Source organism: Lactuca serriola, chromosome 1 (assembly GCF_051521515.1).
Source record: "Lactuca serriola cultivar US96UC23 chromosome 1, Lser_US96UC23_V15, whole genome shotgun sequence".
NCBI classification, from domain to species: domain Eukaryota; kingdom Viridiplantae; phylum Streptophyta; class Magnoliopsida; order Asterales; family Asteraceae; genus Lactuca; species Lactuca serriola.
Window position 1 is genome coordinate 42,711,428 of NC_136408.1, and position 24,097 is coordinate 42,735,524.

General features: G+C 36.6%; 1 long non-coding RNA gene and 1 pseudogene across 1 annotated transcript; both read left to right on the plus strand.

Moving 5' to 3' along the window:
- The first annotated feature begins 5,562 nt into the window (after positions 1-5,562).
- On the plus strand, positions 5,563-7,192 carry LOC145086014 (dehydration-responsive element-binding protein 3 pseudogene; annotated as a pseudogene).
- Positions 7,193-17,371: 10,179 nt separating this feature from the next.
- LOC145068218 (uncharacterized) lies at positions 17,372-19,064 on the plus strand. Its single transcript, XR_013688939.1, has 2 exons — positions 17,372-18,756; positions 18,844-19,064. It is a non-coding gene; the product is annotated as an uncharacterized LOC145068218 (long non-coding RNA).
- Positions 19,065-24,097: the final 5,033 nt, after the last annotated feature.

Genomic DNA, 24,097 nt, shown 5'->3' on the forward strand with positions numbered 1-24,097 from the left:
ATGTAAAGTTTGCGTGTGTGAACTCTAGAACTACTGATGAGCTTGGGTACCGGACAGGTTTGGAATCGGAACCGGTTTTTTCATATTAAAAGATCTGGGAACCGGATCGTCGGTTTCGATTCTTGTCTTGATTTTTCGGTTATTTCTATCTTCCAGAGTCTATAGTTGATTCAATATTTAATTAAAATATGATTTTTTTACATTCTAAATTGAAATACAAACACTAAATTACATGCTGAAAAAAGAATCTAAGTAATTTTGACTTTATATGAGTGAATTATACGCATTTTAAAAGCAGGCTAAATTTCAAAAAAAATATTGAAACAGTAAATACACAATATTGATATGTTGTCTTTTGGGGTCTATACGCATTAATAAAAAAAATACTGAAACAGTAAATACACAACATTCAATATCTAACCAAAGTATATGTTTGTACAGTCTAAAATGAAGTACAAACACCAAATTACATGATGGAAAAAAATTAATTAATTTCAACTTCATATGAATGAGTTATGCATAATTAAAAAAAGGTGACAGATTAAAAAAATGTTGAAATAGAAAAAACACAACATCAATATTCTTTCTTTCGGGGCATGAATATGATTCAGTATCTAACAAAAATATACTTTTGTACAGTCTAAAATGAATTACAAAAACGAATTACATGTTGGAAAAAATCAAGTAATTTCGACTTCATATCAGTGAGCTATACGCATTTTAAAAAAACGGGAAAAATGTTGGTTCCGGTTTGTAGAACCGGGACCAGTTTTCATAAAATGGAGAACTGGTAACCTGACCTTATTACCGATTCTGGTTTCGGTTCCGACGGTTCTAAAGCTCATCCCTATCTACAACTAATGTTACACCACAAACTTTTCTCATTAAGTTCTTAATACATAATGTTACACCACAAACTTCCAGATCTAAGCTAGATTGACGTTTTAATGGATAAAGTCTCTGACTTTATATATTTGCATGCATACATGGAGCATAAAATCATAACCTAGGTCCAAAAAGTCACTCAATACTCAAGAACACTTGCATGGATAGATGATAGTGACCAAGCTTTCATTTTTATGACTTATTAACCCTAAAAATATCTGAAAGGACACACAAATGGCCAACAATATCTCATATTCATAAGAACCAAGGTTATGGGGACACGGGGACAAAACATGGAATTCTTAACCATAAACTAGATCTATCATGAACAACTTCAAGATGGAAACTTTATAACCTTCTAGGGAATGATTATGAGATGAAAATTTCAGATCCAAAAATCTTGGAGCTTCCCAAGTGCTCATCAATGAAGTTCTTCCTTCACAAAAGCACACTAAACACTCAAAGGTTGCAAAAACTCGCACAAGGAGATCTCCACCCTCGTTAATTAACACACATAATCAAAATATTTTCCAATAACCTCAACTCTTCCAACCAAAATGTTTCCAACCCATTTGTACTTTTCGGTTATGATCCGACATCACCACTTTATTAGTCACAAGTAGATCTATCAAGTTTATCTTAAAACAAAGTGTTCGTAGGTGGTGTTCCTAGCTATTATTCACAATTTTAAATGTCATAAGAATTCCAATTCCAACCCCCACCACCCCGAATAACATCTCAAACCCAAACACAAACCCAATTCCAAATTTCATCCCAATCTCCTTTCACACCCTCAACCAAAAATCTTTTCAATTCCGAACCCGATGAACAACCTCAACAAAAAAGGGAAGGCTGATCCGAGAAGATGAAGTAAAAAAGAAGAGACATAATTAGCAAAGACATGGGTTGACATATCTGAAGATAGCAACACGAGAAAGGGCCAATCACATGATCAATTTTGGTTATGTGTTACGGAGCGGTTTTGTAAGGGTATGGGTTGAGATCCAGATTACCGAACGTCCGAAAATGTAACTTGAAATGGAATCTTGTAAACAAACTTGCACCCATTGGAACAAAATTTACACAAACTTTGAAAAGCAATGGGCTAGTGGAGAAAGTGAGGCGAGTTTGTTGAAAAAAAAGGCATGAGACATTCCAAGATGACATGTTAAAGCCTTTTAAATCCATTCATGTATGAGAAGTTGTCAAAAAAAGTATTAGGTGGAAGGAACTTGCAACACATGAAGACATTGCTAATTCACCTAAAAGAAGCATGTTATCTTCATACTTGAGCTCACAACCAATGTCATCGGATGGTCACATAGGCGTTGATCTTAATGATGATAACGACGTCATCGAAGAAATATGCCCGTCTCCTCATCCCATGGGATAAGACAAAGCGAAAGCTCGAGCAAAAGTAAAAGGAAAACGTCATTTTCAAATTCATCGGTCGGAGCCGAGCGATCAATTAGATCAAAGGAAATGATGACAAAAATGACACAATTAAATACAACTTTTGAGAAACATATGAGTGAAGCCGTCCAATTCACATAATATTCGTTGTTAATGCAAGACGTGAGACACCTCGACCCCAAAGATCAAGAGGCGGCTAAAGTAGTTAAAGCATCAAGAAAATATATAATCTAAAACGCAAATGAAATTCCAATGCTATGTCTTTTTTTTTCTAGGTTTTTAATGTAATTTTTGTCTTCATGTTATTATTATTTTTTTCTTTTTTAGGTTTTTAATGTAATTTTTAATTTCACGTTATTTTTTTTAGGATTTCTAAAAAGTAATTTTTAATTTTATGTAATTTTTAATCTTAGTATGGTTTATATTAAAAAAGTTCTTAATTTTTTCTTGAAATAAAAAAAGTTCATAGGTAAAACCATAGAAACACCTTAATTCATAGGTAAAATTTGTAAAAAAAATGTAAAAGCTGATGACGCTTATGTCGCACATTTTTACCATTGACAAAAATAACACCACATCGTTTAGCCTTATACCAACATATATTTTGGTTTGTGGATGGCTAGAAAGGAAGCATGCTTGTATGAATATAAGAGGAGTTCCCCAATGTAGGCTTGAGGAGTAAAATGGCCTTTCATTGCAAGTCAAACTACTTTAAAAACAACTTCAAGTAAAGTGGCAAGCATGAAAATTGTTGTATTGTTAATCATCACATGTTTATACAATTTGTAGCCTGAGTAGTAGTGGAGCTTCTCAAAATGCAACAAGTCATGTTTTATAATATTATAACCCTAAGATTTATGGACATAGTTTTTAAAAAAGTTAGTTTTGCAATCTAAAAAGACATATTATTGCAACCTGTTGCCTATTTGCCATCTATCTCGTTGTAATTTTTTATATGAAACTTGATTAGCAAAAGAAATACACAATGTAAATTACCTTAATAAATTAAAAAAAAGGTTTAGGTCATTTTTGGTCATTTAACTTTTGATTTTGTGTTCATTTGGTCACTTAACAATTTTTAAGTTTTAAAAGGTCATCAAACTTTTGACTTTGCGCTCATTTAGTCACTTAACTTTTAATTTGGTCACATTTAGTCACTTAACTTTTAGATTTGTGCTCATTTAGTCACCTAACTTTTAAAATTGTGCTCATTTAGTCACTAAACTTTTGAAAAAATTTAAAAGTTTAGTGACTAAATGAACACAATTTTAAAAGTTAGGTGACTAAATGTGATCAAACCAAAAGTTAAGTGACTAAATAAGTACAAAAACAAAAGTTTGATGACCTTTTAAAACTTAAAAAGAGTTAAGTGACCAAATGAGCACAAAACCAAAAGTTAAGTGACCAAAAATGACATAAACCCTTAAAAAAAACGTTAAATTTGTTTACTATAAACAAAAGTTACAAACTTGAACAATAATTTGAACCGTAGAAATCTTATGCAAACCTGATAAACTGATAGTAACAAATGAAATTCGTTGTAGGTTTTTTATTTGATTTCCCTATTTCCAACATAAAGGTACGGGCAACAAGCTGCGCCGCTAGCCCTTTCTGGATGGCAAAACCAATTCTTTTAAAAATAACATTTGTGGATTTAGGAGATATGACATTAAAATGCATGACCCGTTGGACTTTATTGAAGAGCTCCACCGTCTCTTGTGTGAGAAAACCAAATGTATCGAATGCAAAAGGTACAAACATATGTTGATTTTCTATACATACATTCTAGTGTTTTACCACTTTGAACGCAACGATTTTCAAAGTGGCATGCCCAACTATGAAACCCCCGCTCCCCAAACCAACGAGAGAAGAGAACCCAACATTAAATTACAACATATAATGCAATTTTTAGATTTTGTGGTATGGTTTGTGGCTTCCAAAAATTTCAAACGGAATATGTGGTGTTTGACTCTAAACCGCAATGTACAACACCATAAACACCCCAGTTCATATATTTTAGAAACAAAAAAAAACTGCTAATCGCACAAACGCGAGAACCTTATCGAAACGTGTTTAGTCTTGGCCGAAGCAAATTCGTTTAAGTAGGGAAAATTCTAATAAAATTTTAAAATACTGTGATTCTAGACAATTATGTTTTAATTCCATATTAAAATTTTAAGCTAGTGATCAATCAAACACCAAACGGCTTGAAAAATTCAACGGCGTAACGGGCAAATGAAAGAAAGGAAAAGTATATCGGTTGTCCCAACGGCCATTTATTTTGAAATAATAAAAGACAGCGACGGGAATATCATTTTATATGAATTATTGGTACTCCAATTACGTGGGACCCATTCCCTTACTGACACGTGATAATAACTTTCTTACCCTCTAGGCCTCTACATACATGGGAAACCTCAATTTCGGATATTCCGTAAATGATATACAATGGAGCAATCACTTTTTTGTATTTTTCTAAAATTAATTAAAAGAAAATCCAATATATTTTCTTATACAGCTTATTCTTCAGACATTTAATACAACAATATCATTTAATATGTTAATGTGATAAGTTTATTATTTTTATAATACATCTAACCTTTTTTATAATATTTATAAAAATCATAATAGTTACTTATGGTAAATGTTCAAATTTTTTCATAGATTATTAAAAGTGTATTGATCCGTACATAACAGTTTTTAACCATTCACAACAATTTATGTTTTATAAAGTTGTATTGTACAGCTTTATAAAACAAAAATTGTTATGTGTATAAACAAAAATTGTTATGTATCAAAAATTGTTATGTACGGATCACTATTTTTATAAAAAAAATCAATAATAATGGTTTTTATTTTCAGCTAGCTCATTTTAAAGATAAATTAGAAGTACAAGTTATATTGTCAATCAATTTTAATTATATTCAGAATATATTTTAGAAGACAAGTTGATTATTAAATAATATACGAACGCTTATCAAATAAATTATTATTTTCTATTTAAAGTAAATTAATCTATTGGTTGACCATAAACTTATTACATATATCTCTATTTATACATATTGGTTGTAAACGTGTTTTAGTTAACTAAACTGACAACACCTTTTCTTTTTTGAGCAACTAGTTTTTTCCCCCTTGAAACTAGTATATTTTATGAAACTTATTATGTAAGATAACAATGACCATAAGCCAATAAACTCGAAAGGTAAAGTTTAGCGACTTCAATTAAAAAAAAATAGTTAGTTAGCTAAATAATAAATATATAAAAATTGAGTGATGTTAATGTTGTTCCTCCCCTACATATAACACACGAATATCTTCATTACTCTCATGAGTCTCATCAATGGCTGCTCTCCCTCAAACCCCAGAACCCGATACACCTTCCTCCTCTTCTGAATCAGCTTCGTTGCACAAGGGGGTGGAGGCGCCGGCGGCATCCAAGATGAAGAAGAGAAGTCGGAAAGATGTGAGCTACAAGCACCCTGTTTACCGTGGAGTTCGGATGCGGAGTTGGGGGAAATGGGTGTCGGAAATCCGACAACCGCGAAAGAAATCTCGCATTTGGCTCGGAACTTTTTCCACGGCGGAGATGGCGGCCAGAGCTCACGACGTCGCTGCTATGTCGATCAAAGGAAACTCCGCTGTTCTTAATTTCCCCGAACTCAAAGACTCGTTACCACGTCCTGTTTCCCTCTCTCCTCGCGATGTTCAAGAAGCCGCCGCAAAAGGAGCCACCATGCTAGAATTTACTTCTTCCGGAACTCCGGCACCGCCACTACGGCCACCGCCGGGTGATGGTTCAAATCCAGCGGATGAGCTGGGTGAGATCATTGAGTTACCGAGTTTAGAAGGATGCTTGGACTCACCGGAGTCGTCAACGGGGTTGGTGATGGTTGACTTAGTTGATCGGTGGATGTATCCGTCGTGGGCGGTGGCTGACATTGATGGTTTTCTGGACTTCATCTCTGATCAGGTGGCGGAGAACGGCAGCAGTAATCTTATATGGGATTGAAGTACGTTATACAAATATACTAATATACTTTTTTTACTAAGCCACGTAAAAACATAATTTCCCCTATTTTTATTTTTGGAAATATATTTATAAAATAATATTTAATGGTATGTTTATATATAATCAAATAAAAGATTAGATTATTCAAAACAAGAATTGTTTTTCTGCTAATCATATAATTTATTTGATTATAAGATTGTAATAATACTTTTTAAGAATTATTTTTAAAAATATGTTAACCAAAATAAAATTCGACTTAAATTATGCGTTTTACGTACAATTTACTTTTTTTATACCCTCAATTTTTATAATACTTTAACTTACTTTGTAGCTATTTATGGGTTTTCACCATTTTGTATAATATTGTTATACATAAATAAACGTATTTGCCATTTTTTTTGTGCTTGTAAATAAAAGGAAATAATTCATTATTCTATTTAATATTTATAAACGTAGTGACACAAACCGATATTTCCCAATCAATATTGAGCCTGAAAACGTAAGCATCGTTTTTAATTCTCGTGTTATTTGAACTTTGGACACATAATTGGTATCAAGAATGGACACTTGCAAAAGGCCAATTTTGATGTAACTATTCATAAAATGAAGAAAAAAAAGCGAAAAAATAATACTACCTAAAAGCCGAAGAAGTTGTTGGAAAAAATGGTCTGAAAATGATGTTTCAATGTTAATACTTACGTTTCAAATTTTAAAATGTACGTTTGATTGCCTGATTGTCCCACTAAACTCGCCATTTGTTTTAATAGCTATTATGTACACAGTTGATGTAAAGTACACTATTGAATGGAAAAAGAAGTGAGATTAAACAAAATTTGTTTCTAGAAGTTTATATACTAACCGATATGTTTTCATTTCTTAGAACTTAGAAACTCTACTAAATTAACCAAACGTAAGATTAAAGAAAACTTGTCCCTGTGATGACGGTAGTCTATTAGTTGAAGAGTTGAATTAATTATAGAAGTTTCATGTTTCAAACTTTAGTATATCAAAAATACTGTTAGTGTCTCGTAATTGACATTTCACGTAGGCCTTGAGACAGGTCGATAAGACAATTTACAATTTTTTCTTTTCATTTTTGAGACTATTCTTGACAAGTTTTAGTTATATAGGGTGTGTTTGACAGAGAGCTTTTGGAAGCGTTTGGGAGCTTCTAGCTTTTGGCTTTTGGTAAAACGCTATAGTTTAAACAAAAAACTTCGTTTGGTAGTACGAGCGTTTAGCTTTTAGTTTTTAACAAAACGCTCCGATTCTAAAAGCTACTTCATGTAACGTTTAACAAAACGCTCATGAGCTTTTGAAATCAATTTCCATAATTACTCTTAAAAATGTATTTATATATTTATTTGTTTTTAATAAATTGTCCTTTTATGTAATTTTATATATTTCAAAAGCTTCCAGCTACTTTTGTCAAACATTCATATAACAAATAAAAGTTACAGCTTCCCACTACCGGCTACCCGCTACACGCTACCAGCTAACCGCTACCCGCTTCCAGCTAACGACTACTTTTGTCAAACACGCCCATAAACAAACACAAGAATATGTTAAAACTCATCACTCTTTAGATTATATTTATCCTTTTAAATGACTTTTATAATTAAACTGATTTTTTGAACGGTGAAAGTTTTATTATTAACAATGCTAGCAAGATGCTAGTGTCAAAAGGAACATATTAAATGTACAAATTCTAGAAAATTAGGAATAAGAAAGTGTTGGGTTTTCTATGCAGCTATACACTAGATCATCAACTGAAGCATTCAAAAATTATCATAAGTGTACATGCACCCTAGGATCTAAGTTTTACTATTATAACATCATACTTTTAAAAGTAAGCTACGAAGCTAAAGAGAGGGAATCAAATACTAACCTTTGACAAAACGAATTGTCACTAGTTGCTTGATATTCTTGTTGCTTCTTGGAAACACTAATACCCAAAGTAGAGTACCTCTAATGGTTCACACCTAAAAGTTAAGAACCCTAGAAACTGAAGGAAAGAGATGAGAGGGGGGGGGGGAGAGAGATTATACTCGAAATTCTCAACCTTTTAGGAGGGATGTGAGGGACAAAATTATAAGCTCATGAAGACTCTTGTTTATAGTTGTGGTGGTAACATGATAACCCCTATTTGAATCAATTAAATAATCAGATTTACTCATGGTTTAAATCACTACCTTATTAATTACTCAGATTAATTTTGGAACCCTCCAAAGTGTCTCCAAACCAGTCCACCACCTATGGGGATCCATAATATTCCATTTGTTCAGCTATTGAACAATTAACATCTGGTCTTCGTGCTTCTACATTAATTCAATTAATTCCAAATTAATTTCAACTACTTTCTAATTAATTAATTAACATGTAATAATTTAATAAACTATTTTCTCGATCTCCTAAAACTATTTCTAACTATTCTTGCTCTTGAGGACAACCTAAAAAAGACTTTGTTGTTATTATCAAAGTTACTTCAATTAGTTATGACATTGGACACCTATTTCCATCAGTCTCCCACTGGACAATTCATTAACTACTATTGGTCAGATAGACTTCGAATAACTAACAAAGTGTGCCTTCTACAACAACTTTCGAACTTTGATCTTATCAAGAATTGGCCCTTAGATAAGTTGTAACATCCGGACTTTCGGATACCTTAATGTGTGTTTAACCTTGAGATTTATAGAGTGAATCGACGAGTCGTGAGTCCGACTCGCCGAGTAGGGCCGAGTTGCCAGCATGGATTTAATGAGTGGACTCGACGAGTCAGAGAGCCGACGCACCGAGTAGGTGCTGGGCAAAGAAACCCTAATTTATCGGGGTTGGGGCCTATATAAAGGAACTTATAGCCTCATTTGCGGCTCACCTTCACTGAGAGTGAACCCTAACGTCCTTTTGAGCTAAAGAGTGTGAAAGGAGCTAATTTTGGGGTCTTTTGGTACATTTCTTTTGAAAAGGAGGGAAGGAGTCATCAAGGAACAAGAAGGGGGCCAGTGGATTAGTGTTATTTCATCCAAAAGCTTCTAGAGAAGGTAAAAAGTTCCCACCTTTCTCCTTGTGGTGATTAGATCTCATGTTTTGATGAATAGGGCTTTCTATCACCTTTTGGTTGAGATATGAGTACATGAAGTCCCTTTCTAGGTCTAGACTTCATATATGGACCTTGTGAGGTCCATAGGGTCCAAAGGCTCAAGCTTTATTCAATCACTTAAAGAGTTATTGTGTTTTGGTGCCTTGTTGGAGCATGTATTAGCATTATGAGCCTTATATATAGGCCATGTTCGAACGTAAAGCTTGCAACTTTACGTAACAATCGAACCTTAGGATGGTAGATATAGTGTTTGGAGTGATAGATCTGCCATAAATCGTACGAATGAGGAATCTGATCGAAGGGACTCGGAGTCCATGGCCTGACTTGATAAGTCGGCGAGGGTTTGTCCCGATGGGTTTGATTGTGCGATAACTCGGTGAGTTAGGGGTCAACTCGAGGAGTTGAGCTGTACTTTCTTGAGACTTTTGAGGAAACGAGGGGACTCGACGAGTCGCAAGAGTGCACTCGACGAGTCGGGTCAAACATGGATTGTTGACTCAATTTTGACTTATGTTGACTTTAGGGTTTGGTCAACATGAGTATTGAAAATCATGGAGGGGTAAAATGGTCTTTTACCCAATTCGAGAGTTAGAGAAATAAGAGTAACATTTGGTTACTTAGAGTCGAGAATCGAGTATTAATTAGAGACATTTACCCTATGTGTTAGGTAGTGGCTCGTTCGAGATTCGAGTTCGAGGATATTTGCTTGCTGCTTGCAAGGTGAGTCTTCTCACTATACCTTACCTAGAGTGGTTCTTATGTGTGACCGGAGGTTCTTATGTGCTTACATTGAGTATCATGTTATCCTGCCTTATGTTTTGTGAATCATGGTGTGCATTATATCTTTATGATTTATGCTATGCAGAGCTTTACAGACCGGACCATAGGGTCCAACGAATCGTAGGACTGGAGGGTCCCACTGAGACACATTGACCGGAGGGTCTTACAGTGATATAGCCTCGAGTGGCTAATGAGCTGTGTGTGTGGTATTTTGGGGAACTCACTAAGCTTCGTGCTTACCGTGTTGTGTGTTATGTGTTTTAGATTTTCTCAGGATCGCGGGAAGGCACCGACTTGATTGTACTCACTAGTGAAAGAGTTATGTTTTAAGGATCTTGGATTTTAACCAAACAATTATGGAGTTACGAATTGTAAATTTAATAAATAAGATTTTTGTGAAATATGTTATGAGAATTATGTGATTTTAAATGAAAAAAATTGTTTTGAAAATTTTCGGTGTTACAAGTTGGTATCAGAGCCTCGGTTTGAGGGATTCGGATGCACCTTCGGGTATATCTGGACTCCAACTGAGGATTTGAGAAAAGTTTTCAAAAGGAAAGATTTTTCTAAAAGGAGTAAGAGTTTCTTAGAGAAAAACGAGATGGAGCGGTGTGTACAATCAGCCAAAGCCCGAACGGTGATTTCCCAAAGTACCAAAAATTGTTTACTTTATGAAATATTGATGAGATGTTATGAGATATCATTATGCATGCTAGAGGATAGGCTAGGTAATTCATGTTTAGTGCTAGAGATGCCTGATTTGTGATGCCTTAGCCTAGGGATTGTTGCTATATGTTATGTGCCTTGAGTATGTGCTGAGTAACAGCATCTAGTGAGTCATTTAGTGGGGGAGTTCTGAGTCGAGAGATAATATGGGAGAGATACCTAGATGAGCATTTGAGGAGTCTATTGAGAAGAGTAATTAGATACCATGAGAGGTGAGACACCCTGAGTTCAGTGGTGCCTTTGAGTCGTAAGTGGAGAAAGTGTAGTTGTGTGCTCGAGTGTTGTGTTAGTATCGGTGGAGGTTATTCGATCCCCGAATGCTGCTTGCATTGTGCTTTGTGGAACTCTTGATGATGGGAGTCAGCTACCGAGTGAATATGACGATATTCAGGAGGTAGATGGCTGGAATTATAAGGAGTTCTTCAGCAGTTGATGGCAGAGAAGTGTAAGGAACTAGGGGAGCCTAGTGAGTAATTTGAGTTCTATGAGTACGCTGTTTGGGGAAGAGTATGCGCCGAAGGCGAGCGTGTATAGCAAGATTGGTGATCAAGCAAGTTGAGCAGCTACTTAGGAAATCTGGGACGATCCGTGTGGAAAATATGGGTAGATGGCAAAGAAGTGTGAGGACCTAGGGGAGCCTAGTGAGTAATTTAAGTTCTATGAGTACGATGTTTGGGGAAGAGTATGCGCTGGAGGCAAGCGCGTATAGCAAGATTGGTGATCGATAAAGTTGAGCAGCTACTTACGAAATCCAGGACAATCCGTGTGGAAAGTATGGGTAGATGTGGAAGGTAGTATGGGCCCGTACTACTGAAAGCAGAGGACGCATACTTGAAACAAGAAGAATTCCAGAGGTTCTAAGTAGCAGATTGAGAGGAGATAACATGGTTCGGGTACCATGATTCATAGCAGATCGAGAGGTGGTCACATGGTTCGGGTACCATGATTTATAGTAGATTGAGAGGAGATAACATGGTTCGAGTACCATGATTCATAGCAAATCGAGAGGTGGTCACATGGTTAGGGTACCATGATTTATAGCAGATTGAGAGGAGATAACATGGTTTGAGTACCATGACTCGTGGCGGTTAGTGCTTATAGTTTTACTAGTTATCCTGTTGTGATTGATTAGACTGAGATAAGATGTGATAGAGTGTGGGGCCAGAGGGCCATATTGAACGAGTTTCAATGGAGCATACCTTGAGAGGGAAATCGAGTTAGTTTCCGAGAGATTTTTGGTGAGATGTCAGTTGGAGTCGCAAGACTCAGGAATGAGTAGAGATGGTGCTTTATGGAGAACTACGGTCTGAGCTGAGCAATCGACCGATAGTGGAGATGTCACTTTCTATGGCCAAATTTGTGCTATTTTCATTTCCTGTGAGAAGCAAAAGAGATATTAAGCTTCCGGTTTCCGAGCTTGGAGGTAAACCCTGTGGGGTAGCATTGGTTGCGATCTTTCACAAGAGTATCTGGGCAGTATGTCTGCCGCAAAGGTAATATTATAGCATGAGAGGGTCATCATTGGGGACTAAGATGGTCAAGGACAAGGATATACCCTATTTGAGTATAGTAGGGCATATGTTGGCAGCAGTGTCGGGTGATCAAGAGGAGTATTTTGGGGCGGTGGCTCCTATTTTCTATGATGGATATCGAGTGTGGGGGGTGAGGTATCTGCTCTCATGACAATTCTCATGATGGGACGTTGGTTGGGGAGTCGAAGTTGAGGAGTGTACTAGTTCATTATTTTCAGACTGTGAGTCATGGCTACTACGGGACCGTTGAGATGTCCGGTAGTATATATCAGTGTGAGATTTTGGATGACACGTTGGGAAGTTTTTCGAGGATTTTATCTGAGATTCGGGATGTTTGGAGTTGCTTGGTCTCTATCGGGAAGATCATCGAGTGTTATGTGGTACTTTCCAAGAGTAAGTGTGATGTACCTGGTGGAACAGTTTGTGGAATAGAATGTTGGTGTGCCAAATGGTGATGGTTTGAGCTCTAGGGGGGGGGGGAGAACCGAGTATTTTATTGAGAGTATCAGAGATTTGTTCAAGAGCGGTTAGAGGGTTGGATATAGTGACCTACGATATGGATGAATGAGACCAAGGTTATTGGTGGTCGAGGTGAGGTGCATAACGAGATAATGCATATTGTACGTGTTCAGGAAAGGATGAGTGTCTCCATAGCAGGTGACCGTTGGTCAAAGACCTTGTGGGGGCTAGGAATTCTTCGAGGTTGTAATGGTAAATTCGAGGTAGGTGGCTCGTAAGGATAGTTTTGGAGGTTGAGAATTTCTGGTTCAATGTATGGGTTGTTATATGCACTCTGGGAAGGGTAGAAATTGATTGGGCAACCAACTTCAGGGTCGGTATGTGTATTCTTGCATGGGTTTTGAGCAATAGAGGAGGGAGTTTCGGATGGTCTTCAACGTGTTCTGATCCATTGATGATTCCTCCGTGTTTCAATTGAGAGTTGGAATATTATGAAGTTACGAGATGGGTGAGAGGAAGATCAGTTATGAGATTCCGAAAGGATGCATTGTTGTATCTGAGTATGATCCCATAAGTAGGAGATCGGTGGTTGAGGCAAGACATCGTGAGGTTCTGTGATGGTGTACCAAGGTATCCGAGGAGAATGCCCTGGATTTTGGATTATTTTGAGACTTGAGTTATGAGATGGCAAATGAAGTATCAAGTAACTATGGTTCCAGCGGGAGCCCTTCAGCTAATTTTCATCAAACGGGAGTATCCACGAATGTGAATTGCAGCGAGAAAAAGTGTTGGTCATGATGGTTGCCGTCAGGAGTGGTGATGCTTAACCTGGGTGGATGTGTGTACCTACCTATGTTGAGTCGTGGAGTATTCGATAGTGAACTCAATGGGGTGATGACTCGAGGAGGAGATAATGGGGGATAAGAGGGTGAGTGGATCCGAGTGGGAGTAATCAATCCAAATTATCAGGGGAAAACCATGGAGTAAGCCCATGGTGAGTCAGTGAGAGAGAATGTTGTGATACTGCGGGGAGCAGTAGTGTTCACCAGTCAACGAGAGGGTGTTGTGATACTGCAGGGAGCCGTATTATTCATGAGTCAGTGAGAGAGGATCGTAGGCCTACGGGGAGTCGTATTATTCGCTAGTCAGAGCATGACGCAGAAGAGTTTTTAAGCTTGGGTAGCCTTATTTTTTGAGTTTCGGGAACCTGGTGGTCGGACCAGGGGCGAGACTGGAATCTCCATATGTGTCGGGAATCGTTATATTCTGAGTTAAGTTGTGGTTATCACAATCAAAAGGAATTGGGGAAGTGGTGTACGCGTGGGTTGCGTGTCATGGGTCATGATTTGAGTGCTTCATTGGGACGAGTGGTTCCAATTCGGTATCGGACTAGACTCTCGAGTTTGAGCTTGGCTTTGGTGGTGTATTGAGTAGGCGAATAAGATTCCGGATTAAGAGATGGGTTTCATTTTGAGGGGTATTGTGTGTCATCTGATGTCTTAGATATGAGTGGGTCAGTTTGTTTGTATGGGAAGGACCGCGAGATGAATGGAACTAATGAGTAGTAGACGACAGAGGTCGAGGGTGAGATGATTTATGTTGGGATTGTAGCCGAGATAGTTGTTGTGAGAAGGAAGTCAGCGAGACATTTTGGGGCATGTTATGGGTAACCTTTGAAGGTTCAACTGTAGGGTCGAGAGTTGACCGAGTGCTCAGTGTTGAAAGGGATATATGGGAGGGAGCCGAGGCTTATGATTGTTAGATGTTAAAGGATGCTTCTGAGCAAGCATGATCATTTTCTTGTGTTTGAGGGCAGGGTGTTGAGAGTTCTTTGTTCAGATGGGATTTCGATTGCAATACAATGGATGGGTCTCTGGTGTAATGTGACCCTTTCGCTCCTTGGAGTACGATATGGAGCGCTTAGTACGTTTGGTACGAGTGATTGGTGGAAAGTATTTGGGCTTTGAATTGTTTCTATCAGTCACTATGAGAGAATCAGAGGGGCAGTGAGTTTTCAGGGTCCGTTATCCGAGGAGCGAATAACATGATGATAGCTTGAGAGGGTGGCCGAGTAGCGAGTCAGGCCACTAGAGTTTTCAGATTCTGGTGAGTCAGAAGGGGGTATCATAGCGGAAGAAGGGTATGTCCTCTTTCGGGTTTGGGAGTTCCTGTTGAGTTTCAGGTGTCTATGGAGGAAGTCAGTTGTGTGGTATAAGACCCTTTCGGTGGTACTTTTCGGGTTGTTGGGTTTGATCTATGTGACGTTGAGAAGTGAATTTGAGGGAGAATTCCAATTCAAATGGGGGAGAATTGTAACATCCAGACTTATGGATACCTTAATGTGTGTTTAACATTGAGATTTATAGAGTGACTCGACGATTCATGAGTCCGACTCGCCGAGTAGGGCCGAGTTGCCACTGTAGATTTAATGAGTGGACTCGACGAGTCAGAGAGCTGACTCGCTGAGTAGGTGCTGGGCAGAGAAACCCTAATTTCCTGGGGTTGGGGCCTAAATAAGGGAACTTATAGCCTCATTTGTGGCTCACCTTCACTGAGAGTAAACCCCACGTCCTTTTTAGCTAGAGAGTGTGAAAGGAGCTAATTTTGGGGTCTTTTGGTACATTTCTTTTGAAGAGGAGGGAAGGAGTCATCAAGGAACAAGAAGGGGGCCAGTGGATCAATGTTATTTTGTCCAAAAGCTTCTGGAGAAGGTAAAAAGTTCCCACCCATCTCCTTGTGGTGATTAGTGTTGGATTAGTGTCTAAGCCTGTAACCATATTTGGTAAGTACTTGACCCGGTTGTGCGTGGTCTTTTTGGGTTGCCTTCACCAAAGCAACTTGACTAGAGAAATAGGTTATTATGGGTTATTAATATATTATATGAATAATATATTAAAGGAGAAATCATATTTATTTAGTTAACATTGGTCAAAAATTAATTAAGAATTAATTTTGTGATTAAAAGAAGTTAACTAAACTAGGGGGCTGAACTATAACTATGTGATAGTTGCAAAGTAGGGCAATGGATGCCCTATAGGATAGGGTGGACAAATTCAAGGGGATAAGGCCTTAGAATTCGTCCATGATAAGGTTTCTAGGGTTATCCTTTCGGCTGCTTGGTGGGCAAGCAACCATATAAGGATAAGGACTGAAACCTTAATCCCTACACTTATATAAACACCCCTTGGCATATGAAATTCATCCATGACTTGATCCCTAGGGTTCCTAGATCCGAATTTCATACATCCCCTCTCTCTCTCTTACCTCTCCATTTGCTCTTGGTGTTTGTGAACCATTAGAGGTACTACACTTGTGGTACTTGCTTTCAAAGACAAGAAGATTCAAGATTTAAGTTGTTATTACAATATAACAACAAGAGGTATGTATTTAATCCTTCTTTGTGATTTTCGAAATTACTAGAATCATGCTAGGTTTCTTTATGTGTTCATAATGTTGTTTAACTAATAGTGATAACATAGATCCAACTCTAGGGTTGCATGCACACATAGGATTGTTTATATAAAACCCATCAGTGGTATTAGAGCTATTGGTTTTTGTTTTCAATAAGCATTATACAAATGTATGAACTTGACAAATTAGGGTTTATGGCCAATAAAACCTAGGAGGCATGAATTTTCGAAATTAGGGTTCTTGAACCCTGATTTACGAAATTTGGTTAGGGTTTCCCAATTAGCCTCCAAGATTTCGAAATTGGTTAGGGTTTCCCAAACCCTTTCCTTAGCCTCCAAGTTTTCGAATTCTAGGGTTATCCAACCCTTGAATTTCGAAATTTGCCTCCTTCCCCAAGATAAGATCCTATTTTTTAGGGATTTGGATAAATGTCATATCTTGTAATTATCTTTTAAGTGTTTAAATTTGGTAAGTAAATATTTTGAATTATCCCATCCCATAATTTCGAATTTTAGGGGATTTAAGGAATTATGTTAAATTAATTGTTTAATTTAAAAGATATCCTTACCAAAATAGAAGATAATTGTCAAATTAATTAGATAATTATTGCCTTTATGTGATAAACTTGATTGATTTGAATTATTTGATAGATTATCTTGCAATAAATTGAATTAGGTCATATTTAGATAATTACTAATTAATTGGTTAATTATTATTATTTGTAATTTGATCTAGAATGTTCTTGCTTATGTTTTGAAAAGCTTCAAAACTTGCCCTCAAGTTTTGGAATTTAAATTTTGATTAAAAGTTTAATTTTAAAATGTTAAATTCTAAAACCCTAGTTTTGAAAAGTTCAAATTTCACTCTTTTGGTTTTATTAAGTTAATTAAAAGTATAATTAAAATAAAGTTAATAAATCCATCATCATTTGGTTTATATTTGATTAAATTAAAAGTGTAATTTATCAAATTAAACCACATAGTATTTTAAAAGTGTAAAATACACCCTTATACTATATAACATTAAAAGTCTAATATTATATATGTATAACTTAAATGCTAGTCTTACCGTTAGTAGGCCTTATTCATGAAGCTAGTCTATAAGGGGTGTTTAAGGAAATTGCCTATAAAATGGCGATTGAATGGGTATCCACTCTTACTCACTGCACTCTTAACTAGTGGAGGGTCGTAAGCCGAACGGGTAGGATAGGGCAAACCCTCTCCTCATTAAAAGTATAATGAAATATAAAGTAACTAAACGTTTTACAAGATTCCCAATCTTAGTCACTTTAGGCAAAAGTGAATTGATGCAAATCCATGAAATTACACTTTGTATCCTTGCTAAGACGTTAATGGAGCGTGTGTGGTTAACCGGCACACTAATTGGGTTCTAAGCAATGGCGGCAAAGGGTGACTCCTTGTTTTTCATAGTTCGATGGAGCGTGTGTGGTTAGCCGGCACATCAAATAGGTGACTGTAACATTGGGGGCACCATGTATATTTGCATGGTTATTCACACCCTGTTTTGTGATCCTCGGCATCCCAGTCACAAATCGAGGGGCATATCGTGATTTAAACATGCCATTGAAAAGTTCAATGAATCTCAAAAGATCTAGGAGTTTACAATACATTTAAGACTTAAATTCTTTTTCATTTTTTCATGGTGGAGAATTAGTGAATCGTCATTCACTAACCTTCAAATGTTCTGCAAGTTGGATTACGACATCCCTCTTCCAATTTGTAGGATGTTGTGTTGGATCCTAGCTTTAATGTCTCATTTGGGTGTTTCATTAAGGATTCATTCAACTAACTTGAATTTTCTCCCATTTTGTAGATGTCCGATTCTAACCATGGTCTTCCTGAATCCCAAGGAAAAAGTGTTCATGTTGAAAGTGAAAGCTCGTTCCAAAGTGAAGCTTCAATGTGGACTAACTTGATTTCACTTCCTCCTCCTCCTCCTCCCGTTGTTCTCCCTAACCCACAAGAACGAAGACTTGAAAGGTTCAAGGTCACCGAAGCCCTGTATGCAATGAAACATGAAGATGGTAAACCCATGTGTGTCACGTTCTAGCAATGAAATCACACATCGATAGGTTAAGAATGATGGGTGGCACTTTCCCAGAGAAGTTGGCTGAAGTCTGGGTTCTTCAGTCACTTCCTAAATCATATAATAAGTTCATAGGAGAGTATTATATGATGGATCTTGATGCAACCCTCATTGACCTGACTTAGATGCTGATTGCTGCTGAATCAAAAATGATTTCGCGAAGCAATGGAGCAATTTTGTCTAAAAACTCAACCTACCATGTTTCTATGGATACTCCAGAAAAATCCACTTGTTTCCATTGTCATGAAAATGACATTGGAGACGAAGTTGCCCAATGTACCTGAGAGATCTAAGAGATGGGAGAGTCAAGGCGTATGGCTCTGCTTCAGGTAAAATCCACTATCTAACTCTGTTAAATTCCTATTCATTGACTCTTAGTACATGATGTGATAAGATTACATTTGAATGTTTTACAGGATCAAATAAAAGAGAGGAAGCTTGATAGAAGAGCAAGATGAGTCTGATCACGAAGAAATGGATTACGATCGCAGGGATTCGAAGATCAGATTTTGAGCTTAGAGAGTTATGATAGATTTGTTAGGAATATTTAGCTACATAGTTTTTCAATTTGATTTTGCATTGTAAGGACAAATGTTTTCCTCTGCTTTTATGAATAAAATAAATTTTGTTTGACTTATTTATTTATATCCTTACAATGAAATTGTTATGAAAAATTGATGTTTGCAATAAATGGATGTGATTCTTAGTTATATTATTTATGGAAATGTTGAAATTTTCTAAGTAAGGAAAGATTCCCATTACCCAAGTTTCAATTGGACACAGTCTTGGAGCCATATGATTTGAATCATGTGATGTCTGGAAATCTTGATACTTAGAAATTTTAAGACTAATTCCTTGACAAAGAGTCAAGTGACTAGAAGGTCTGGTACACAATGTTGTGCACTAGTCAACTCTACCATAAATAACAATTAAATTATTCATCATGATTTACTAAAGGCTTAGTAAATATGGTTATACTACTTACAAGATTAAGTATAATTCTGAATTATTGAAAAGTCTCAATAATAGCAGAACAAATAAGAAGAATCAATTAGGCAGAAAGATAAAAAGTTTCTCCAATCTAAGAAGAAGGGAGAGTACTTTTGTATCGCGTTTTATGATCATCTTGATAATTGTAAGAACCATATTACAATTCATCCTCTAAGGACACCTTAGTGCACTAGTTTGGCTAAGAAGAGGAATCGGGAATTGTTGTAGTGGTTGAGTCATTAAGATGAATCATACTTCGTTCCAATATCAAATATTAAAGTTAAGATTGTGACATCGAGTGACATATCTTAAGTAGGTTTATAACACCTAAATGTGGAATAGAGAAAGTTTTCTTATTCCTACACATTTAAAATTTGTAAGTTGTGATGTCTTGAAGAAGACAAAGACCAACTAGAACAAATTAAGTTGAGTGTTAGTCTTGATAAAATTTTGCACTAACTCTTGAATATTTGTTTCTTGACAAGAGAATCATATATGTCAAGAGGTCAGTGGGAGTCTATATGATCTTGAAAAGTTTTCAAGAACCAATCAAGAATAAACCTAATTAATAATCACTAGCACACGACTTGAGGTTTCTAACCTATCGTGTTGACTATTCTCGTTTCTGTGCCATTCCAGTTTAGTCAACTGTGCATGTAAGTTCTATGAGTTCTCAATGGATTGCATAGAGGCAAGGCACCTTGATCAATGGAAAGTACATTGAAAAATAAGGGTTAGTTGCTCAATAACTTGGAAGCAATGGTGGGACCCTTGATGGAAAGAAATCAAGAATAACAAGTTCTATCCATAAGAGTTTGGATTTGTCACTAACATTTTCTTATGATTATGGTTATGACAAATTCACATGGATAAGAGCACATACACCATAAAAGCTAAGTGTCATAAGGTTTCTCTCCTTCATGAAAATGATTGTGAGGAAACGATTTCACTAAGAAAGATTTTAAAGATAGCATTGTGTAATATGGATTTCTCAGATTCAACTATGATTACGACATCCCTCTTCATAGTTCGAATTGTGGGAAATGAAAAATGGATCTAAACATTTTTAGACTTATTGCTATGAGTTCTAGAATCGTTTAGACACATACATATGAGCTGTCGAAGGAAAGGTGTATGAGGTTGAGAAGCTTAGATAAAGTCTTATAGAAGCATCTAGTATTAGAAATATGAACTTAAGAAATTCAATAAGCATTGTTTTCTTGAAGTTCAGCTGATTTCTGAATACATGTCAAAGCTAGTGGGAGCATAAGTGTTATGTTGGTATGAACATAATCATCGTGCTAGTGGGAGCATGATAATTATGGTAAGTTGCAAGGTGGCAATATTAATTATAGAAAAAAAAGTTTCAGTTCACAAGGTTGCAATGTTGAAAAGTTGTTTTGGTATAATTAAGGGAGAGAATATTATACTTCGTTTCGAAATCTAAGAGCTTAGATCGAGAAATTTCAATCAAATTTAGTCAAATATATGAATTGCATTCTCAGAATGTGATTATGATTACAGCATCCCTTTTCTTAATTCGAGTTTTGAGAACATGGCAAATAGAAATATTATGGCAAAAGACTGATAAAGTATCATGTCTTTATGTAAGACATTATGCTTCGTGTTCCATACGCTTCGAGTATAGGATCGATCGCATATGTTGTAATAATTGACCGTTCTAAAATTTTCCAAATGCCTAGGACATTAAGAGGGGAAAAAAGGAGTAGAACCGGACATGACTAAATTTTATTAAACAACTATCAAAGGACAATCTGAGGTTCGCCAAGGATTGGTTGCTTGTGGGTAGTTGGAAGTATATTGTAATAGATGGACCATATCGACATTATTATAAATAAATAGGATTTTATTTAGGATGTGTTGTCATATGGCAAATATAGAAATGTTTCCATATTGGGAGTTGGACGTTAAGAATCTATATGTCTAGATTAGAAACTTTTATGCAAAAAGGATATTCAAAGGAATGTACTTTTAATATGAGACTTCGTATCTATGGAATTGTTTTGCAATAATTTCCAATAGAGGACTTTGTAATTTCATTGGCAAAGTCTTTGTGACTTTGGCGCTGTGACATTACAAAAGGATCGTTGCATAAAATGTTAGAATCTAACATATTCCATAAGTAGCAAGAATTTTGTATTCTTACACTTGTGGTAAGGATTGGGAGTTGTGAAATGAGTATGATTGAAAATGTGTTCAATTAATCTATTTCACATAGTAAGGACCATAGGTAAACATAGTGTGTATGCTAAGAGCATGGGACAACTATAGTTATAATTCAAGTAATAAGTTGATTACCCGAATCAACAAATAATGAGTAACAAATATGGTGATAAATAAAAGGTGTTTTATTTATACTCAAAAGTTTGGGGCCATATAGGATTAGTATTATTCTTGTGTTTCACTTTTCATGTTTTGACTTCCTGAATAATTAAATTATTTCAGAATAATCAAATTATTCGAACGTTTCCACAGTCGTTCATATGTTGGAAGTAGGTATGAATGAAGACTGTCATGAATTGATTTGTAGATTTGCTGCAACGTTCATGAGTGCTTATGGATATGATTTGAGCATTGGATTAAACCCATGCTCACTTGGATCGCTTCATGGATTTTATCACGAGCGATTGGTGAGATGATAATATCTTATATTCTTGAAACCGAGATGTGTGAGTTGTATCTTGCAAATCGGTTGCACATTGATAATATGTAAACGCACTAGTAACTTGGTGTTATAAAACATATTGTTGTGTGTGATTTGGTGAGTGAGTGCAAGCGAGCATTGAGTCGAAGTTTATCCGTTCCTTTTACCCAAAGTGGGATAAAAGCGATATCTATGGGACCCTAGATGAATTAGTGATGACAAACGTAAATGCTCGGTCGGGCTAGGGCTAATTTGATTTGTTCAATTAGTTAGTCGTCGTAAATCGGAAATTGGGAAACAACACATAGAATGAGAGAATGATTTCAATCCATGTCTCACTCTTATACTGTTGGATTAGTGTCTAAGCCTGTAACCATATTTGGTAAGTACTTGACCCGGTTGTGCATGGTCCTTTTAGGTTGCCTTCACCAAAGGAACTTGACTGGAGAAATAATAGAGAAATAGGTTATTATGGTTTATTAATATATTATATGAATAATATATTAAAGGAGAAATCATATTTATTTAGTTAACATTTGTCAAAAATTAATTAAGAACTAATTTTGTGATTAAAAGAAGTTAACTAAACTAGGGGGGCTGAACTGTAATTATGTGATAGTTGTAAAGTAGGGCAATGGATGCCCTATAGGATAGGGTGGACGAATTCAAGGGGATAAGGCCTTAGAATTCGTCCACAATAAGGTTTCTAGGGTTATCCTTTGGGCTGCTTGGTGGGCAAGCAACCAGATAAGGATAAGGACTGAAACCCTAATCCCTACACTTATATAAACACCCCTTTGCATATGAAATTCGTCCATGACTTGATCCCTAGGGTTCCTAGATCCGAATTTCATACCTCCTCTCTCTCTCTCTCTCTCTCTCTCTTGCCTCTCAATTTTCTCTTGGTGTTTGTGAACCATTAGAGGTACTACATTTGTGGTACATGCTTTCAAAGACAAGAAGATTCAAGATTTAAGTTGTTATTACAATATAACAACAAGAGGTATGTATTTCATCCTTCTTTGTGATTTTCGAAATTACTAGAAGCATGATAGGTTTCTTTATGTGTTCATAATGTCGTATAACTTGTAATGCCCCGTTCTAAGAGTAGTTATTTATGGTTCCCCGAGATCAAAGAGTAAGGGCGTTTCGGTCTTTTATGGGCAATGGGTTTTATTTGAGAAGGTTTCAGGTTGGAGTGTGTTGCTAGAAGTGTAGGTGTAACGCCCAGTTCCTGGTACGTATTTGTTTTGATTAAATGTTCTTTTTGGAAGAGCTACTCGGCGAGTTGTAGCCCTAACTCGCCGAGTAGATGTCGAGATGGGTGCGGGCTTTAAGTGATCTACTCGGCGAGTCCACGCCTGGACTCGGCGAGTAGGCCAATCAGGAGGAGACCCAAATCCTTAGGGTTTGCACCCTATTTAAATGTCCTTATAGCCCCATCTCAGCCTCTATCATCCCCAGAACGTTCCTTGTCGAAACCCTAGCCTCCATTTGTAAGTTTGAGTGATTTGTTGCCTTGTGAAGGATTTTTGGGTCACATTGGAGCTTAGAAGGAGAAAAGAAGAGTTTGAAGAGTGCAAGAGAGGGAGTAGATCCGAAATCTACTTTGGGAGAAGTTTCCATTTAGGTAGTAAAGTCTCTACCTTGATCTTTAGTTCATTAGATCCCATTTTGTCCCAATTTGGTGGTTTTCAAGCCCTAAAACACCAAACTCCATGTGTTTGTGCTTAATAATCCGAAAGGACTTCAGATCTAGACTTTATGGACGTGTTAGAAGCATAAAGTTGTTGTGGTTGAAGTGATTGAGGACCCCCATGGAGTGCATGACCTCTTAAAGAGCTTGGAATTGCATTTTGAGCTTATAGGGCCATGCATGCACGTAAAGTTTGCAACTTTACGTGATAAGCATGCCCTAGGATCATAGATCTGTGGTTTTGAAGAGTTGCATGTCTCAGATTTGGCTCATATGGGAAATGGGTCAAGGGAATCGGCGAGTCCCAAGGTGGAAGTCG